The sequence below is a fragment of the Crocodylus siamensis genome, chromosome 1, assembly GCF_052110815.1.
Source record: "Crocodylus siamensis isolate JL-2025a chromosome 1, ASM5211081v1, whole genome shotgun sequence".
Classification (NCBI taxonomy): Eukaryota; Metazoa; Chordata; order Crocodylia; family Crocodylidae; genus Crocodylus; species Crocodylus siamensis.
In genome coordinates this window covers 321,772,618-321,793,625 of record NC_143395.1, presented here as the reverse complement: position 1 = coordinate 321,793,625, position 21,008 = coordinate 321,772,618, and the positions used below count along the sequence as shown (strand labels likewise).

The 21,008-nt window shown below is 46.6% G+C and overlaps 1 pseudogene; it reads right to left on the bottom strand.

Moving 5' to 3' along the window:
• Positions 1-2,744: 2,744 nt before the first annotated feature.
• On the bottom strand, positions 2,745-3,428 carry LOC149874820 (uncharacterized; annotated as a pseudogene).
• Positions 3,429-21,008: the final 17,580 nt, after the last annotated feature.

Here is a 21,008-nt window from a genome sequence, read left to right as displayed (position 1 = left end):
CTTCTGTGCTGTCATAAGAATTTTTATGATGGCACAAAACTCAAGGAAATGGACATCTATACCCTTTGTCGACAAAATTGTTGCCGTAACAATAGGTGGTAAAAGTTGTGCTGCTTTTTCGTAGTGGATGTGTATTTCCTTTGTGATAGGAGAATGTGGGCAGTCAGGAGCTGCCTGTACTCTCCAGCTGCCCTAGGCAGGAGGTCCTGGAGCTTCAGGGGCCTGATTGTGCACGGACCCAAGAAATCTCCTGCAGGACCAAACCCCTGAAGCCCTGGCAATATTTCTCTGGGTTTCTCTGCTTGCAGAGATGTGCCCCAGGAATCCCCTGGCAAGGGATTCCCTGGGCATACATATGGCACTTCCGCAGTTCAGGACAATGGGTGACATCTGTGTTGCCCAGTGAGGCAGATCAGCTATGCCAGGACAGATCCCAATACAGCTGATGCCACTACAAGGATGACATCTGTTTGTAGCCTAGGGTATCAAGCATTATCTCTTTTGGTAAAAACCATCTGTATTCCATTTAACTGTCATTACAAACTTATCCCAAATTGCACTTGGGATGATATTAGATTGGCTGGTGCAAGGCTATCTAGTTTATACCTTTATTTTCCTTTGAAAAATAAATACTATACTTTTTTCATTTGGTGCTATGCCTGGCAATAGTGACAAATGGAATGTGTGAGCTAATGGTATTGCTAGGTGGCCATAGTAGTGTTTTTTAAATTTTAAAACCATCTTTGCTTACTGGTTTATTTAGGTTAATTTTGTGAAAACAATTGTAGTGCTTATCTTACTGTCACCCTTGTTCCCAGGCAGTGTTCATGATCTTAGGATATATGGTTGGATATGTTACCTGCTATTTAATGGAAATTTATTTTTCACTTTAACACCTATCACATCTTCAATTAAGGTGATCTTCTTTCAGTTTTCAGTGGTTCTTATCCTGTCTAATCTAATCCCCAATAGTTTATCAATATCTTGTTATTCCTACTAATGTTTTCAGATGCCCTCTTCTCCTGTAGCCTTGTGTTGCATGCTTGTGTGCCTCAGATAATTCAGACAAGGTTCTTTGGGTGATAGTTCTTTGCCTCAGATAATTCAGTATCATTACTTACTTTTCCCAATTATTTCCAGGTCTGGACAGACAAAAAAGGGGGCTCATTGTGCATTTGACAAATGTTCCTTCAAAGTGTGCTGCTTTCTAAAACCATGATAACTGGGAATGTCAATTAATGAAGGGAAGTAAAGGTACAAGACAGAGAACAAGGGTATACTAGATTGGTGAGCTCTATGAAGGCCAGAGATACAATACAGATTATTGTAAAGCAGAGAGAAACACAACCTCAAAGGATATAGACCAAAAAAGAAATAGGAAAAAAAGCCAACATAAACACCTCCCAAAAAGGGACTATATATTTGTTACAGCCAAAAAAAATATGACAAAAAACAAGGAATGCAGGAATGAACATTGTGCCTTGCATAGCTATGATATTAAAAATTATGTAATGGGTTACAGTAGGCAAGAAACTCAGCAGGATCTCACAGTACCCAAAAATGGCTAGTGGGATCCTTTGATGTATAAACAGACATGTGAAAAGAAGGGAGATGACTCTTCTTTAGTACTCAGCATTGGTCAGACTGAATACTATCCACATTTTTAAAAGGATGCTGTAAAAATGGAGATAGTGTAGAAAAGAGCCAGGGAATGGTTTTAGGACTGGAGAACATGCTTTAAAATGACATACCAGTTAAACTTATTAAAAAGATAATGGCTTGATTACAGTGTATATCTTTACAGGAAAAAAAAACTAGGATGCTAAGAGACTCCTTAATCCAGCAGAAAAAGGCAAAACAAGAAACAAGGGTGAGAAGCTAAAGCTAGATAGATTCAACTTAAATAATTTTTAGAGTGAGGATGATTAACTATTAGAAAAAACTACCAAAGGGATGGGTAGTTTCTTTGTCACTTGAGGTCTTCAAGTTAATCTTAGATGCCTTTCTAGAATATCCTTTATTCAAATACAAGTTATGACTTAAATTGAGCAGAAGTTATTGGTTCAGTTAAGGAGTTAGTGGGTAAAATGTAAAAGCCTGTAATATACATCCAGCCATGTGTGTATCATAGCACATCCAGCAACAGTGCCAGCAGAGCCAGCCAGCCATGAACATTGTTGCAGGGGAGAACCACCTCCTCTGACGGCGGCTCATGGGAATCAGAGTGCATGAGGCCATCACTGCCGATCTGAAGCCCACCCCCCTACGTATGGCACCAGCCTTCTCACCACCTGCACCAGCCCCCCCATCTAGCCAGGACTGCAACATCATAGGCAGCGTAGCTGCTGTCAAAACAAAAGCAACTTTATTCTCCCCAAAACTTCCCCAGCACCAACAGTTCAACATGCCAACAATACCCCACATGAGACCCTCCACAACTCCACAACCATTCACCCAGCACCCCCTGCACAAACCCATTCAAAACCAGAAATAAATGAAAACTCTTTACACAAGCACCAGGGGGAAGAGAAGGCATCCTTAGGACCAGGGGAAATACCGGGGGAGGAGGTAAAGGGAGGAGGGAATTAGGGGTTAGCAGCCTCTTGGCCCTGAGCCTGGCCTCTGCCCTGTGTTTCATCACCCTATGTGCAAGTACCACGCCAACTTGGCCGGGGTCTCTGCTACTCTGGGAAAGAGGGTGGACAGTTCTCAGTGGCAGCTGCTGCAGCTAGGCCCATAACTGATTAGGGGGGAGGCAGGAGTGGTGCCCTTTGATGACTACAGTAGGCCTATGGGCCCTGCAGGGGTGCCAACAAACTACCAGGTAGGCAAAATGCTCCCAGCTGGGTCCTGCCCCTGGTGGTGGGGTGCAGGCTTCCTAGGGAGGGCAGGTAGCTGTGCTGCTGGTACAGGCTGGGGTGTAGCAGCAGAAGTGGCCAGCATGGGGTTGGTGGCCAGGAGTTGCTACAACACCTACGCTCCTCCTGGACAGTGGTGTCAATGGAGGCCCACAGTTGCCTCAGCAACTTGTAGCTGTCCAGGGCCAGCCATCACTCCTCCCTTATCTCTGCCACCAGCTGCTGCAGGGCCACCCTCCCACCCTGCACTTTGTCCAGGAACTTGGCCAGGACCTGCTGGCAGTATTCCTAGGCCTCCCAGAGGCACATCTGCTCTGCCCGGAGCAGCTCCTCCTAGATGCTGTCCTACTGTGCGTGTTGCTCCTGGCACAGGGAGTGCATCTAGATGGCCCCTGGAGTGCTTGAGAGTAGGTGGGTGGCTCCCAGGCTCTGGACAGTGTCCTCTCCCCTAGCAGATGGGCTTTCTGTAGAGAGAGCAAATGGAGTGCCATCTTTAGCTACAGCAACATAGCATGGGGTGAGAACAGGTCTCAGTGAGGGTTCCCAGGGCATAGCCTCACTCTTGGGCATTGGGCCATCTGCCCAAACCAGAGCAATGTGGGGCCGGCACCCTGACAAGGACCACAGCCATCCTGAGATCTGCCCATCCCCTCCCACTGTCTGTCTGGGTAGCCTGCTGCACAAAGGCCACCCCACCTTGCCCATGGCGTCCACAGGGCCCCAGCTGGAGGTATCCTCCTGGGAACAAGCCTCATGGCTGGCCCAGCCTGAAGCACCCAGCTTCTCCTTCTACTGGGATACATGTGGTATTCCATGACTCTGGGCCCTCAGCCACCAGCTCCAGTGGGTGTGGAGCTGCAGCCTGATGGGCATATGGCCATGGTGATGTCACCACCTCCCCCACCCCCATGACTGAGACCAGTTCCATCCAGCTGGGAGTGCTGGCACAGGAGTCTACCCAGTCAGGCACCTGGGACCCAGATGGCAGCCTGAGGAGGTTACTGATATGGCTATTTGGGGCCAGGAAGTTACATTGCAGCAGTTCACCCAGGAACACCAAGGCAAGCACATTTACTGGGCAATTGCTGTACAGATGGCCAAGTAGGGGCATGCCAAAACATGGCAGCAGTGCTAGAGCAAAGCCAAGGCCAAGGCCTTGCACAGGCAATATCATGCAGTGCTCAATGCTAGCCTGTGCTAGGGAGTGGGGTGATCCACCATAGCCCACTATGAGGAGTTGGCCTGAATCACTGGCCCACAGCTCTGGAGCCCCCTGCTACTCCTTCACCACCAAGAGAGGAATGGAGCCTGAAGCGACCAGCCTTATGACCTGGCAAGAGTCCCAAGAGGCAGGATCCTCCTCCAGCCCTGCAACAACACCATTGCCCAGCCATGCTGGGTGCAACAGCAAGGAGGGACTCATGTCATAGGCAGGACCCACTGCTTTAGCCAGGCCTGAGGAGATGCCAGAGTGGTGGGTCCCCCAGCTTCTGCATGACACCAGTGGGAATAGAAAGAAGTCCAAGGAGTGGGCTGGGATGTTGTGCACGTTGACAGAGGCTACACCCCAGCAGCCTCACCATCAGGCCTCACCCCCATCTGAGGCCAGGTCTGGCTCCTGCTCCCCACTCCCCCAACCCTGGGCCCAGGAACTGCAGTCTCCTGGCCAAGGCAACTGGCTATCATTGCAGCCTGGTAAGTTCTGCTCAGGGCATCGGGAACTGGGAGGCTCTCCCCACCACTCCCCTTCCCCTCTCTTCTCTCCTGGGCTGTTCCTCCTTGTGCTCTACATGTGCCCCAAGCCCATCTCTGCCACCTCCTTCTTTCCTCTCCTGACTCCCAGTCCTCTGCCATGCACAGTCCCCCTTCCCAGCAGTGGCAGGACAGCCTTGAACGTGCCTCCATTTCTCTCAGATGATGACCTCACTAACCACCTGCACCCATATAGCATGGTTACAGGGCCAGTCTGTAAACTGCTTCTTGGCAGGGTGCCTGAGCTCCAGCACCTCCTGTCCTTTAAAAGGCAGCTGTTTATGCTGCTTAACAGGGAGGGTTGGGGTTTGCCTCAGTTCATGTCCTCCATTATTGATGGGTAGCAGTACAAGTTGCACCTCACCACTGGGGACATCTCATGTCTTTGCTGTGGTAGCAGGTCCCACCTGGTTATCCAGTGCTCAAAGAAGAAGCCGGCTGCAGCGGAGCCACCTGTGGCTGCGCCCAATGGTGGCTTATCCACTTTTGGAGTGGCAGCACTGTCGGGTGGTAGGAAAGGGCCTTCCTCCCAGTCGTCCCCTGTTTCATGGGAGTCAGCTGGCTCTGTGCTGGCCCCACCTTTTCCTCCCCACTCAGGGGAGGATTTGGCCCCTCCTGCTGGGAAGGGCAAGTCCCAGAAAAAAAAGGGTCTTCTAAAAAGGCCTCCTTGTCCCCTCAAGACCTCCCCATCACTTTGAGGGGAGGTGAGGTTATTGAGGAGGGACCCCACTCTCCGTCTGCCTCCTCGGCATCCCCCCCAGACCCTGTAGTGGTCAGGGGTGAGCAGGGGGTGGGGGAGGTGGTGGGGGAGTCTGATGGCCCTCTCCCTACCTCTCAGACCCTTGAGCCTGACAAGGTTGATATGGAGGTTGGACACTCTGGGAGCTGCAAGCAGCTCTGGCAGCAAGAGTGTCCGGACCAGGAGAGCACCCCGCTCAAGAGATCAGGGACTGATGTCACCCACCAGGACCCCTCGGGTGATGCTACTCCCACAGGGCTTGCTGCTGAGGATCCTGGTGAGGGGACAAGTGCTCCTCCTAGGACTCGGTGGCTCTCAGCACTTGATGTATACAGCTCCTCCTTCTTGGAGTTGGATTTTGATTTTGCCTCATGACTTGCCCAGGGGTCTTACCTGGTATCAGGAGGGCCTCAAGGCCCCAGGGGTGTTCCTTGGGCCACCGGTCTTCTCAGCACAAAACTGGGAGGACGTTGGTGTTGAGGTGGAGGCATGCCTGCAGCGATGGTACTGGTGTCTATCCAGCCTCTTCTACTGCAGGCAGGTCCTTATTATCAACAACCTGGCAGCTGCAGCACTGTGGCACCATTGTGCTGTGCTGGACCCCGCACCGGACCTGCTTTAGAAGCTCCCCCAAGCTGCTATTTATTTGCCAGTGGCCGAGGGGGGCCATGGCTTGGTTGACCTGGTGGGCAGGTTGACCAGGGAGGCAGCCTGTAGGCCCTCCAAAGGCTCCTCCACTGTGAGGACGCCCTCCCCTGGTGGCAGCTAGCTAGTTTGTTTTTGCACTGGGTGGGGGGGCCTTGGTTTCAATTGGGAGTTGTTCCTTCTAAACCCCACCCTCCTGGACTGGGATGTCCTCCCACCTTTCTATTAAAGTATGGTGTGGTCCTGGCGAGCTACCTTCTGCCTCCTGCCCCAAGCCAAGCATCTGCAGTTTCCATAGTTATTGCAGAAATCCCTGGTCCAGCCCTGCAGCACAGTCTAGCAGCCTTGTTGACCCCCTCATTCAGTCATTCCTGGCAGCCTTGTTGACTCCCATAACATCTGGCTGGGACACCTCCTTGGCATGACCCAGTCAGACTGGTTGTCAGCTGAGGGTCTGGCCACCCGCTTGGGCATGCACTCAGTCTGCTGTGCTGCCCACTTCCTAAGGGATGTGTAGGCCATTCTCCCAAAGGATGTGGCAGCCATCCTGGAGGAACACCTCTGAGCACGGAGAACTCTCCCTGCCTGGGATGTCCTGGGCGAGCCCTTTCCACCACTGCCCATTGTCCTGGTTGTGGATAATAATGTGCGTGGTGGGCCTGCCACCTTACTGGTTCTCCCCATGTCTCCTGACAGTGGTACTGGGATCCACTTCCACATGTTCCCCCAGAAGGCCTTGTATCTATGGGTGATTTGGGTTCACCACACCCACATCCTCACCTCTCAGCTCAACATGGTGTGGCAGAGGTTGTAGTAGTACTGGCACTCACACCAGCCTGCCCTGCATGGCGCACGCTTTATAAGCCCGCCATCTCCAAAAAGACCGGTGATTTCCAGTGGTGGTTGCTACATGAGATACTGGCCACTGGGACTCTTGTCTGCCACATGGACCCAGCTGCATCAGTGGTCTGTCCCTTTTGTTTGTGGGGAGTGGAGGAGGATCAGAGGCCACCAATTTGTTTTCTTTCCCGTACTGGGAAGCCAATGGGGGTGTCATCTGCCTGGCCAACTTCTTACTTGGCCGGGCTAAGATGGCCACCCTCAAGAGCTGTTGGAACCAGCTTGTCAGGGCCAGCTCAGATGATGCCCTGAAGCTCTTCCAGTTTTTGGTATAGGCACGGCTGTCACTAGAGTTTGAGCATGCTGTCCTCCAGCAGATGGTGCCCTTCCAGGCACATTGGGCAATTCAGGGGGTGCTCTGCAGTATCAAGGGTGGCCATTTAATCCTCACATTGTGATACTGCTAGCCCCCTCCCTGGCGTACCAGCAGGGGTCTCAGCAGGCTGATGTTGCACTGGATATTTTTGTTTTTAGACTGTGAGGGCAGGGCTTGCAGGCCAAAGCCCTAGGTTGGACCTGTGTGTGGGCAGTGTTTTATTACTTTCTTGGGTTGTTACCCCCTTTCTCCCTTAATAAACTTTTATAAAAAGTGAAAATTCTTTCATTTCTTTCTCACTTGTGTGAGCCTGGATACCTCAGTTGGTTGCGCTTTAGACTTTTAATCTGAGGGTCTTGAGTTCAAGTCTGTGTTCAGGCAAATATCCCAATTGCTGCATTTTCAAGGTGTGAGACTGGATTAGGCCAGTCCCAGCTCCTTATTCTGACAAAGGTATGTGGCTGGCCTCTTAAGTTTTTCTTTCTATACTGTATAACATTCCAATATAATCTAGTAAAGTTAATAGATTCATAGATTATGAGGCAGGAAGGGACCTCAGAAAATCATTGAGTCCAGTTAATCTTCGAGTCATGTTAATCTATTGTGGGGCACTGTAGGCCTATACCTGCTTTGGTTTTGGTACTTTGATGTGGTTGACAAGGTTTCTTTCCTTCTTTCTTAAGATTCCTATTGAGTTGAGTGAACTTTGGATCAGGCTTTAATTAGTGAAACTATGGCAACATTTGTTGGAAGGTCAGTGGATAGTGTCTATTTATAACACACTGGAATTCTCTAACCTTAGGTTCAGGTCTCTTACTTGACATTTATTCTTCTTTCAATCTGTTATCTTGCAATTTCAGGGAAGAAGTAGCAGTTGCAATATGATATGACTGCAGTAAATTGGTACAATACACAGGTTTAAGATCAGATGTCTAATCCCTATTATTTATTCAGAACTATTTATGCTTTTGCTCCTTCTGTAGCACACAGTCCACCCAGAACTCCACGGTTCCTAGCCTGATTCTCCGCCCCATGTGGTGCTAATAATGTGAAGGGGAGGTTTCTACAACCTCCAAACACAGAGCTGGAATATTGAGGATACTGATAAAGGCCAATAAGTAAAGGGAGGACAGAAGAACCAAAGAACTGATGCTGCTTCGGCTCCTCTTGGGGAAGTACTTATTCTTAGGTGACTCCATTTCCTGTTTTTAAGGCCAGTACACAGCTCTCTTAACTACAGCTGTTCCAGCTAGCTTGAAGAGGGAAATAACTGCAATTTATGACAGCCTAGGTTTGAAACCCCATGGACTTTCTTGCCAAAGGCCTACAGAGAGTAAACAAAAAAAAGAGATGTTTGGAAATGGATGAAGTGAGAGGCATCCCACAGCTACAGCTCTTCTTAACTGCTAATTCCGTCACAAGGGAAGCACTTAAATCAAAGGGACAGATGTATTAAACAGAAGGCAACTAGGGAGAAAACACATTCAGAAATACAATAAGACCATTATAAATTGAGTACATGATAAAGTAATAAAACTTGTTTCAAGGATAAACTCCTTGTGCAACAAAAAGAAAATTCAATAGAAATTTAACATGCCAAAATAATAGAACCAGAAAATGAATACATTTTCTTTATATCAAACTAATAAATGTGTCATTGAAGTGCAGAGCCTTCTTTAAAAAACTACCTTCTAAAATAATTTGGTACAATTAAGTCATCCGTGGAACACGTTTCCTTGCTGGGGCATTTATAGCAGCCTATAAACTGGCTGCATATTTCAGTTCCAGATAAAGAACATGGGCTATGGTCTCAGTCATTGTAAAGAGGGTCCTGATGATTAGGGAACAAATTAAATCAGGGAGAGAGAAAAAAAAGGAGGACTTAAAATAAAAATGGGCCAATCTTTTCAGTTGTGTGAAAGGTTTACAACTTTTTTTAAATGACTGATATTTTCTTAAAGTATATTTCGTACAAAATTTTTCATTCATATGACATCGACAGTTTCAGGCTGGTACAGGGAAGAGAATGGATTTAGATTTTTGGTAAAATGATACTGTTATATATACGAATTTGTAGACATATGCTGAATGCAATACATGCTGATATTGTAATATAGTTCCAATACAGTAGTGCTCAGAAGCCCCAGTTGAGACAATGCTTGTTTGTCACTGTATCTATACTTACAGACCTGTCCCAGGCAGTTTACAATTTGACTAAGTGAAAGATGAGAACGCAAGAATTCCCATACTAAATCAGATCCAGAGTTCATCTAGTTCAGTACCTTGTCTTTATCAGCAGCTAACATTAGATTCCTCAAAAGAAGGCTCAAGTTCCTTCAAGTAAGCAGAGATGGGATACCAGTAATTTGCCTCTCATGAAGGCCCCTCGGGCTGCCCATGGGTGCTGAGTGGACCCACAGACAGCATGTCGGTAGGGTGTACCAGATGGCCCTGCATAACATATAGTGTCTGCTTTGGCTGCTCCAGGATCATACCCCATGCAGCATCTGCTCTAGCACACATCCACTTTGGGCTGGATCTGGGGTTTCTTACTTTTGGAGTGACCAGAGTAAGTGTCATGTGCAGTGTGACCATGGAGTGGCTGGAGTGGTCACTTTGTGCAGTATGTGCTCCAGACCAGCCCATTCAGGACTGTGCCACACGTGGCACCCTTTCTAGGACACATGCTGCAACTGGCATGGAGTGAATGTGCCCTTGATTGGGCATTATGCAGTCCCAGAATAGCTGGTCTGGAACACACGTTGCAAGGGGTGCCCGCTCTGGCCACTCCCAGACATGTACTGAATCTGGCCTTTGGGAGTGGTCTGTGGGCTCAATTTAGCCTGCTGACCAGTCCCAGGCACTTCATCTGGCCCATTGGCAAGATGAGCTTGATACCCCTGCTCTGAAGCAGTGGTTTTGTATCCCTTCAAAACTTTTTTTAGTATTAGCTATCTGAACTCTGGATATTTTTGCTGCCTATATAAATGACAAACAAACCTTTTTAGCCGCCTTATAGAGATGGGAAACTGAGGTATACAGAAATTAGAGATTTATTCAAAATTGTATAGAGAAGTCTGCAGCAAGTGTGGAAATTTGAACATAAATGTCTTAAAACCTGAGCTCAGTGCATTCATTACAAGACCACTCAATCAATATAACAAATAAAGTAACATTTTTAACATATGCATGACATGCAAACGTTCATTTCTACAAAGCACTTTAGGGTGCCATAGATTTACATGCTACTGTTGCTATGTGAATCCATTTCTAGTCATTCAATGATGAATCTCTTTGGCTTGTTTTTGCTGAATTATATGAAATTTATGCATTACAAACTCTTAAGTGTTTGTTCTAAAACTGTGTTCATGTTGAATGCAGTTCATGAGTTCAACTTTAGAAATAAAATACAATTATGATAGCTATGGTAATTCAAACAATATTTTTCTTCGGTAGAATACTCCTTTTAGGAGAACATTCCTTTCTTGGGAATTTGTGGTAGGATCACTTTAGCCATCAACACTAGCCTTGTATTTTCCTCTACCAGTCTACGCTAACTATTACCTGTTAACTGACTGTGTGGCTTCTTAACACCGTGTTCAGCTTAATTGGAAATGTGGTGAAGTACAGCAATCACAGGTTGTAGAGTTGGAATAATAATTTTTGTGGGAGAGGCAGCTTTTTTGTCATTTATCTTTGTTGAACAACTCTGTTTTGATGCATGTTTAAATTTATGTCATTACTGGCAAATCAGTTTCTGTCCACCCTTTGGTATTTTTACAATTTCCACTGAAATCTCTGAGAAAATAATAAGGATCTTATAGCTTTTTAGGGCAAGATCCACCATCCCAGTATCAGCTCTGGGGGATCTCTAACCAGATATCACTAGTAAGGATTTATCCAATTGAATTGTTGTAGCTTAACTAAAATAGTTTCAGCAGAGTTGGAGGGTATATCAGCTTTCAAACGAGATAGGAGATATCTCTCAGAGATGTGGAGAGCAGCTCTCCTCATTGATTCCTATCCTATCTCTGTAGTGTCGTATAACTCTAAGTTTTCATTTACTTAGAAGAAATCTTTGAATTCAGCCAGTTGTCAGATCCAATCAGAACCCCAGGATGAAAGCTTTGGGCCAACACACATCTAATGTTATGTTGGACAGGATCTCTTAAGGCTTACATAGCTATATTAGTGCAATCTATATTTTTGGCTGGAACATCAATGCATGACATAGCAGGTTTGGAGTGTTCTAGCCATGGTAGTCCAGGAAACGTCAAGAGGAAAAACTTTTAGCGATATATTTTGTTGGCCCAACTGTATGATTGGGAAAACTGCTGGACAAACTTTCAGGCATCAGGTGCCCCAAGGGGAAGCAGGCATAGGCTGAGCTAAAGAGGCTGAATTAACCAGAAGACTTTGCATAGAGTCTCTTCCCCTCTTGATCTTTAGCTCAGCCTGTGTCTGGTTCCCCTTCAGACCCGAGGAAGGGCACCTGATGCCCAAAAGCTTGTCCAACAGCTCTCCCAACTATACTGTTGTTCAAATAAAAGAAAACACAAAAACGCCTTGCCTCCAGAATGACATGCTGTTCTCCAAAGTCATGCAGGTTTCAAATTCATGTGCAAGGCTGAGGTAGGACTGACCAACCAGACAAGAAACTGTCCTTTCCTCATTGTGCAGACAGAAAGATAGAAGGAACAGGGACGAGAGACAAATGCAATCTTTCCTATCAGCAGCCAGGAAAAGATGAAAGGAAAGATCACAATAAGACATCACAATGTCAGGTGACAGTGGTGATTATTTTCTGGCTGTCTATACTTCCATTCTATGGGAAAGTTGCTTTCCTGTTTTTCAAAGTTCTATGCCACTGATTAAGGGTATTTGTTTGCAATGTTAAAGAAATACCTTTTGGATGTACAGGCCATCATCTCTCCATATATTGGTAAGTATTTAATATAAAAAAATATGTTAATACTTAACGTCATTCTACTTTAAGAATGATCACTGTTTGGTAAAGCAGAAAATGACACCAACCAAATCTACTCCCTGTTTGCATCAGATGTATACAATGTTGAAAAATGTATGCATCTTACTAGTCAAGTTAACCTATATTGTTACCAGTACATGGTTTAGGAATTCTTGAGGTGGGGAAAGGGTGAGTTCTTACTACTGAAACCCTAATCCCAAAAATCCCCATACTCTTCCTAATGAGTGCTCAGAATCAGACAAGAACCAATTTATTATTGGCACCATGACACAGCGTAGCATCAGTGGCTGCTCTGCTCTGCCAGTCAAGCTGGGCTGGCCATGCAGTGGCTGCTATTCTTGGGTCCCTGCCCTGCTCACTTGGCACCTGGAGCTGATGTCCTGGTAGTCTCCACACTTAGCTACAGCGGGGTGGATCTAGCGGGGATAGAGGACAGTTTCACCTCCCTTTGATTACTGTTCTACCCAAACTTTAAAGCCAAGTGGCTGGAGGACATTTGACATTTCTATTCAGGCTGTGCAGAGAGAGTCCATGGACTTCATGGCTCATTATCATCTCTTTGATTCCTGCTAATCTCTCTTTACTCCACAAGTGCTGATGACCAGGGATCCTAGTTTTCTCTGATTTAAAAAAATCCCCAATTTTCAGTTAAAAATAATAACCTCAAATCCACATTTTCCAGCAATTTAAATGAAACACCACTAATCTTTCTCGCTATATATCTATATCTATACATATAAATATATATATATATGTAACCTTGGTGGTGGCCAGTAGTTGCCACCCCTGCCCAGTATCAGGGATGGTGTGGTGAGAGTGGGGCAGGGCTTCCAGCCAGCATCAATTTACTTTCCAGTCGGCCCCTGCTCCCCACAGAGCAGCCTGTGGTCCCAAGAAGGTCGAACACTTAACTGAATTAACTATTTACACTTTATTTACAAAACAAGAATAATAGGAAAGGTTATTTACAAATGAACTTAAATGGCATAACCAGAATCACAAAACAAACCAGAATGCATTAGTCAACCCTTGACTCAAGAACCACAGGTAGGGTAACTGGCAGCTTTCAGCTGCTGCTGAGGTGCTACCACAAGGAAGCAAGGTGGTAACTCCCAGCAGCTCCCACAGGCTTCCCAATAAGTGACAGATTGCAACAGGTTAAGCTCTTCTGGTCTACAGCAATCAAATTGTATCAAACCCCAATCCCTCAAAGAGGCTGAAAGGCGACCCTCTGTGGCAACCAAAAAGGCAAGCAACAAAGTAGGCTCCTGCAGCAATCAGCATGACCCACACACAAAGCTCAGGGACTCCACTCAATGACAATCAGCTGCAGAATAAGGGACAGGACTGAGTCCCCTCTGAGGCAGTCAGTGGCAGAGGGTCAGCAGCACAGGCAGCTCCCAGGGGTTGTTGCTCTAAACCCCTGCTCCAGATGACTGGCTGGGCACCCTGTATGCCTTGTGGCTCACCAATCCCGCTCCAAGTGCTGGCCTGCACCCCTGGGGTGAGAGACCTCTGGGGTCTCTCAGAGTTCACCGGCACTGTTTCTAGCCCAGGGTAAGTATCTCAAGACAATCTGGTGAGCCCACATTGACAGTCTGTTACATACAGATATAGATATATATATCTACAGCTATATAGATATATATATATAGAGAGAGAGAGAGAGAGTGTATTTCATTTTAATCCTCAAAAAATGTGGATTTAGGGTTATATTTTTTTTAAATGAACGTTGCTGCCATGCACACAGGGGACACATCACCAGGGCAGTGCAGAGTTCACAGTGTCAAGGAGCTTTCCTGCGCAGCCTGCTTTGCCCTGCAGTACCGGGTCTCATCCACTGGACTGTGGGGGCCCCAGGGGAGGGCAACAGGGTGGGAGCCTAGGCCACAGTGGGCAGCCTGGGCCCATCCCTGCCCTGCACACAGATCTGGGGGCATGGGTTCCCCCCATCCCCTCCCCAGGAGTGCACGCAGTGGTAGGGAGGGAGCCCCACCCCTGTTTGAGCCTGCAGCAGGCAGGTAGCAGGGAGGGAGCCAGGCTCTACTCCACTGCACCAGCTACGCCAGCCCTGGCAGCTGGGGGGCCCTCTGGCAGGGCTGTAGGTGCGGGTGAGGAGCACCAGCAGGGCTGCGGGTGTGCAGGGCGGGGACCATGGGGGGGGAGTGAGGGGCACCAGCAGGGCTGGGAGGGGACTGGGGGCGCCTTTCATTTTAATTGCAGATTTGGTGGGGGGTTATCAGAGAATTTACAAATTTTTATCAGGGAAAAACAGGATCCCTGGTGATGATGTGCCACACTGTCCCTATTTTGAAGTCCTAAATCTGTCCATGATCTATGTTACTGCTGTTTAGTTATTAATTTACAAAAGTGCACTTTTGTTAAGCTGCAATTAGTAACAGGAAGGTGTTCTGGACAGCTTTGCAGTCTCATGTAATTATAAACATTTGTCAAAAGCCTGTTTCTGTCTAAAGTTAAACCACTCTATTATCAATATGGAAATGTATTGATAAACACGGCTGTAGGTAAACTACAGAAATTAATGAAGAAGAATCAATATGTGTGAAAACTGTACAAATTTGTCAGAGCATTTTTTGCAAATTTGAGAAAGAAAAAGAAAACTTATAAGAAGAGCCCAGGAACCTATATGGAGTGAGTTTGTAGGCCAAGTATTCAGTGTCTATAAATTGCTGTGGGCGAGTACACAAGGAGATATACAATTGATACACATGTTAAGGTTAAGACCCTAGAATAATAATCAGTAAAAGTTGACACAGGATCCACTACAGGTAGCAGTGAGATCAAACCTGCATTGATTCTGATAAGAATTGTATCAGGTCTATGGTTATAAAAAGGTCACTGGTTAATATGTTTGGACATTTGAATTAGAGGGCAGCTTTGAATTTTAGTTTTAGTTTGTACAAATAATAGTGAATTCTTAACTTTGTTCTAGGTAGTTCTTTAGAATAAAATAAGATAGAAATAAATTATTTTCAGCAGTAACAAATAATTTATAGGGCCAAAAAAAACATGTTAGGGAAGAGAACTCTTGCATTCAAAATGCTGAAAAAAATGCGAGCTATGATGACAGACATGCCTCATTGGCAATAAGGCTCAGTTTTTTTGCACGACACAAATTCTCTTCCCTCAGTGCCTTCCTCCTCAATTCAGCTGTTTTGTCTTCTTGCACCAAATCCTAACATTGGCTACAGGAACCTTATGATGCTCATCACTTTGTATACATTAAATACATGGGCCATTCATGGATCTAGTGAATTCTAGCAAATAAATAGAAATTAATCAGCTAATTTCTTGTGGATGCCACAGAAGGAGTGTGTCTTTAAGAGACAACTAAACTAAGGAGGGTGCAGAAGTTCTAATATAGGGAGCAGGTTGGGAAATATCTTACAAACAGTTATGGGTAAAGCAGACAAACGGAACAAAGCTAATGTTCTCAGCTCGGTGGAAAACAGTGTAGGCAATTAGGCTCTCTATCCAGCTCAGGAAAGAGCCAGGATCTAGTCCCTCTTAGGCCATTGCATCAGGCCATGGTGTTTTATTCAAACACAAAAACTGGTAATACAAGACAGAACAATTCCACTGACCAACCCAAATTGCACCCTCTTTCCTCCTCCCTGGCTTTTCTCTCAGCCTCTAGAAAGAGGACAACTTCTTACCTTTGAACTACCTGCTGACACTGACCACGATACTTTCAATACTTGTCTAAATGTTTCCTCCTGTCATGGGGTATCAATGGAGGCGACAATATCATCAGAGCAACGGGCAAAACAAAATCTTAAGTGACATATCTTCTTGTACAGAAATGAGAGAGAAAGGTGACAGGATGTCATAGAGGTCAAACAAGAGGTTTACAATTATCAAGACTGGGCCTCAATAGGAGTGCTAACTATGTGAACAGAATAAGGGTTTTAAATATATTGTATAAGAAGAAAAGGGATCATTTGAAGAAAGCTTGTATGCTTGTGGTAAAGGGAGGAGGGGGGAAGTCTGTAATGGTTCCATCCATAGGATCCCTTATCTCAACTGCCTTCCTGGAGCCACCAGCACCTGCCTCCCGGTTTATAGTCCCAGTCACCTGGATTTTGAGCATCTCGCCTGCCACAGCTTTGCTGTTATATGAAGTACAGACCCTCAGTTCAGATTGGAAAGCAGACACCCAGCTGTTTCACTTTTTCCCCCATCAGCAAGCTGACTCTCCACAGAAAGAGAGACAGACAGGGAGTCCTTAGGTCACAGGGTCCCCAATCTACATCCGAAAGAGTCTTTGGGTGCAGGGTCCCTGGTATACCACAGCAACAGGTTGCAGGGAGCCCCTGCCCATAACAGCAACAATCCTTAGCTCACAGCCTGCTGCCCTTCGTATTCCCTCTCTAGGGCTCAGTTCCATAGAGTGCAGCCTTCTCTCTCCATTACCTGGAAGCATCTTCTTCACATGTTCTTCAGGCTTTGTATCAGGCGCCTCAGTCCCTTGGATCCAGCTTTAGCCACTGCTCCATCCTGAGCTCTTCCTTCCAGGCTGTCCTGCAAGCAATTCCCCAACTCAGGCAGTGGCAGGCTTATAGTGTCAGAAAAAAGTAGCATGACCTACCCTGTACCACTCTTGAGTGGTAAACACCCTTTTTCACCCTATTTCATAATGGGGCCTTGTGTCTTCCATTACACAGTCAAAGATGTTTGCTCCTTGCTAAGACAGGGAGAATAGTGTGTTTATTAGATATTATTACAATGTCTCTAAACTTTTAGAAGGTCACCTATCACTGTGCCATATGGATGCACTTTACATGGTTCAAATTGGAAAAAATGTCATAGATTTCATAGACATTAGGGCTGGAAGGGACCTCAGGAGATCATCGAGTCCAGCCCCCTGCCCAAAGGGCAGGAAGTCAGCTGGGGTCATAGGATCCCAGCAAGATAAGCATCCAATTTACTCTTGAAGGTGTTCAATGTAGGCGCTTGAACCACCTCCGCTGGCAGACTGTTCCAGACCTTGGGGGCTTGGACAGTAAAGAAATTCTTCCGTATGTCCAGCCTGAAATGGTCTTGCAGGAGTTTGTGACTGTTCAACCTCGTCATCCCTTGGGACGCTCTAGTGAACAAACGTTCCCCCAGATCCTGGTGGTCACCCTTGATAAACTTATAGGTGGCCATCAGATCACCCCTGAGCCTACGCTTTTCCAGGCTAAAGAGTCCCATGGCTCTCAGCCTGTCATCGTAAGATCTGTTTTCCTGACCCCTGATTATGCGCGTGGCTCTCCTCTAGACTCTCTCAAGCTTCTCCACATCCTTTTTGAATTGTGGGGCCCAAAACTGGACGCAGTACTCAAGCTGCAGCCTCACCAAGGCCGAGTACAAGGGGAGAATGACGTCCCGGGATTTGCTCGAGAAGCATCTATGGATGCAAGCCAGCGTTTTGGTCGCTTTACTAGCCGCAGCATTGCATTGCAGGCTCATGTTCATCTTGTGGTCAATGACGACCCCCAAGTCTCTTGCTTCTGTAGTGCTATCCAACGTAGCACTGCCGAGCCTATAAGGAAGCTGCAGGTTTTTCCTCCCAAGGTGGAGAACCTTGCATTTTTCGGTGTTAAACACCATCAGGTTCTCGTCCGCCCATTTGCTGAGCTTGTCCAGGTCAGCCTGGATCACCCGCCTATCTTCTGGCGTGGATGCTTTGCCCCAAAGTTTGGTGTCATCGGCGAACTTGGCCAGTCCACTCCTGACTCCAATGTCCACATCATTAATGAAGATGTTGAACAGTATGGGTCCCAGGACAGAGCCTTGAGGGACCCCACTGGTCACAGGGCACCACGATGAGTGACTGCCATCAATTACAAACCTCTGGGTCCGACTACGAAGTCAGTTTCCCAGCCAGCGGATCATGGTGGAGCCAAGGCCACAACTGGCCAGTTTGGCCAAGAGGTGATCATGGGATACCAGATCAAAAGCTTTTCTGAAGTCAAGATATATGACATCAATCTCTTCTCCCTTGTCCAGGTGATAGGTCACCTGGTCATAGAAGGAAATGAGATTGGTCAAACAAGACCTACCCGCAACAAACCCATGCTGGCTATCCCTTAGAATGTTAGCCTGAGCCAGTCCATCAAGGATGGCCTCCTTAATAAACTTTTCTAAGCTCTTCCCCAGGATAGATGGCTAATGGGCCTGTAGTTAGCTGGATCCACTCTCCTCCCTTTCTTGAAGATCGGCACCACATTGGCCTTCTTCCAGTCTTCGGGCACTACACCAGAGCGCCAGGAGTTTTCAAAGATCCGTGCCAGGGGCTGGGATATGACGCTCGCCAGCTCCTTGAGTACCCTGGGGTGCAGATTGTCAGGACCGGCTGACTTGAAGGTAACCAGCTTCTCAAGGTGTTCCTTCACGAGGTCAGCATTGATGGAGGGTAGGAGATCCCCATCACCCGGATCTCCTTGTCCCATAGCAGGCATGGGTGTCCCATGGGACTGATGAAAGACTGACGCAAAGTACCTATTTAATAGGTTGGCTTTTTCCTGGGCGTCAGTTGCCCCATCTGGTTTAGCAGGGGTCCAACATTGCCCTTGCTTTTCCTCCGGCTCCCCACATACCTGAAAAAGGACTTTTTGTTGTCCTTGATGCTTGAAGCTAGTTGGAGTTCAGTTGCAGCCTTGGCTTTCTGGTTTGCTCCCTGCAGGACCAGACCAGTGCAGAATAATTCTCCTTGGAGGTGAATCCTGTCCTCCATCCTTTGTAGGCTTTCCTTTTTAGCCGCAGGAGGTCCGCTAGGTCCCTGGAGAGCCAGGGGGGCTGCTGTGCCTTCTTGCTGCCTTTCCTCCGTGTTGGAATAGATTTAGCTTGTGCATTGAGGATCGCTTCCTTGAGAAGCAACCACTCTTCCTGAACTCCCATCGCCCTGGGGTCATGGTCCCTGAGGGCCTGACTGACAAGCCTCTTGAGCTTGTCAAAGTCGGTTTTTCTGAAGTCAAGGCCTTCTGTGTTGCTGACTGACTTGCCAGCTTTACGGCGGATGGTGAAGGTGATCAGCTCGTGGTCGCTGTCACCCAGCTTCCCATCGATCACTAGGTCGCTGATTAGGTCGTCCCCCGTAGCCAGTACCAGGTCGAGCAGCGCTTTGCCTCTCGTCGGCCCATAGACTTCTTGAGTCAGGTAGAGGTCATCCACACACGAGAGAAAGCTTTGCGACCGCTCGGATTTTGCTGAGTGATCTTCCCACAAGATGTCCGGGTAATTGAAGTCACCCATGACAACCAAGGTCCTGGAGCAAGCGGCCTCAGTCAGTTCCCGGGCAAACTCCTGGTCAAGCTTAGGACTTTGAGTGGGAGGTCTGTAGTAGACTCCCACTGTTGTGTCCCCTGTGCTGTTTTTTCCACGAATTTTTACCCAGAGGGTCTCTAGCTGTCCATGCCGGTCGCCAACATCAGCTTGCAGGGACATGTAGCTTTCCTTCACATAGAGAGCTACACCCCCGCCCCTTTTGTCAACACGATCCCTCCTGTACAGGGTATAGCCCTCTATACCTGTGGTCCAGTCATGGGTGGAGTCCCACCAGGTCTCCGTTATCCCAGTGACGTCATAATTCTTTGCACTGAGCAGGAGGACGAGCTCCTCCTGCTTGTTACCCAGGCTCCTGGCATTAGTGTACAGGCCAAATATATGTCCCTATCTTGTTCCTACTGGGATTCTTGTTTGCACAAAAGACACTTTATAGCACTACGGCTCTTTTCATGGGAGAAAATTATATTTCACTTACAAAACCAGTGCAGTTTAAAGTGGCCTCAGATCAGATCAAATCAGGCCTTTTTGGTCATTGGCAGACCTCCCTTATTTCATTGGGAATAGTTGCTGGTCAATAATGAGTAACTACACCATCTATCTAAGAGCATCTAATAATTCTTTTTTACCAGGTGCCATGATATTTATCTCTCTCATCTTGGGATCCATATTTTAAACCAAACAAAGCAAATATATCAAAACTTCAACTTTGCAAAATTCATCTCAGCACCCTCATCCCACAAAAAAAAAAAGAAGAAAGGATGGGGGAATCAATTTAGCATGCTTAGCAATTTTGAACAAAGATTGTAAGGTATTTACTTAATAGCAATGACCACAAACAAGTCTTTGCTTTAAAGTGCAAAGTACTCTTTCTTAGAACTTCCTTATATTTTTAGATATATGGTTTCAGCCCAGATAGTCTGATCTATTTAGAATCTATTCCTTATCTGCAGCTATCCTGGTTTTCTCTGATTTAAAAAAAAAAAGTCCCCAATTTTCAATTAAAAAAGCAACCCCAAATCCACATTTTTCCATGACTAAAATGAAACATCACTCTGTGTGCGTGTGTGTGTGCGTGTGTGTGTGTGTGTGTGTGTGTGTTAGTGGTGTTTCATTTAAATCACAGGAAAGTGTAGATTTGGGGTTACTTCTTTTTAACCAAATCTTGGGGATTTTTTTAAGTCAGAAAAAACCAGGATCCCTGCTTATCTGGCATTCATACTATAGCATCATAGCCATGTTTCAACTCAGGTTGTGCCATTTTGGCCTCAGAAGAAGATCAGTTAAAACTGTCACTTTACAACGGGCTTGTAAAAGATCATGTCAAAATTTCCTCAACTCTTGACTCAGATACGTCAAACATACAGGCACTATGTAAAATTCTCTCTTCTCATTCCTCAGTCAAGTGATGGCTCCTCCAATGTAAATCACAAATTTAAATGCACGGAGAAATAGCCCCCATTGAATTTTTCTCTTTCAAAGAAACTGGCCCAGTAAGAGCCAGCACTGCTGTCACCTCATTCC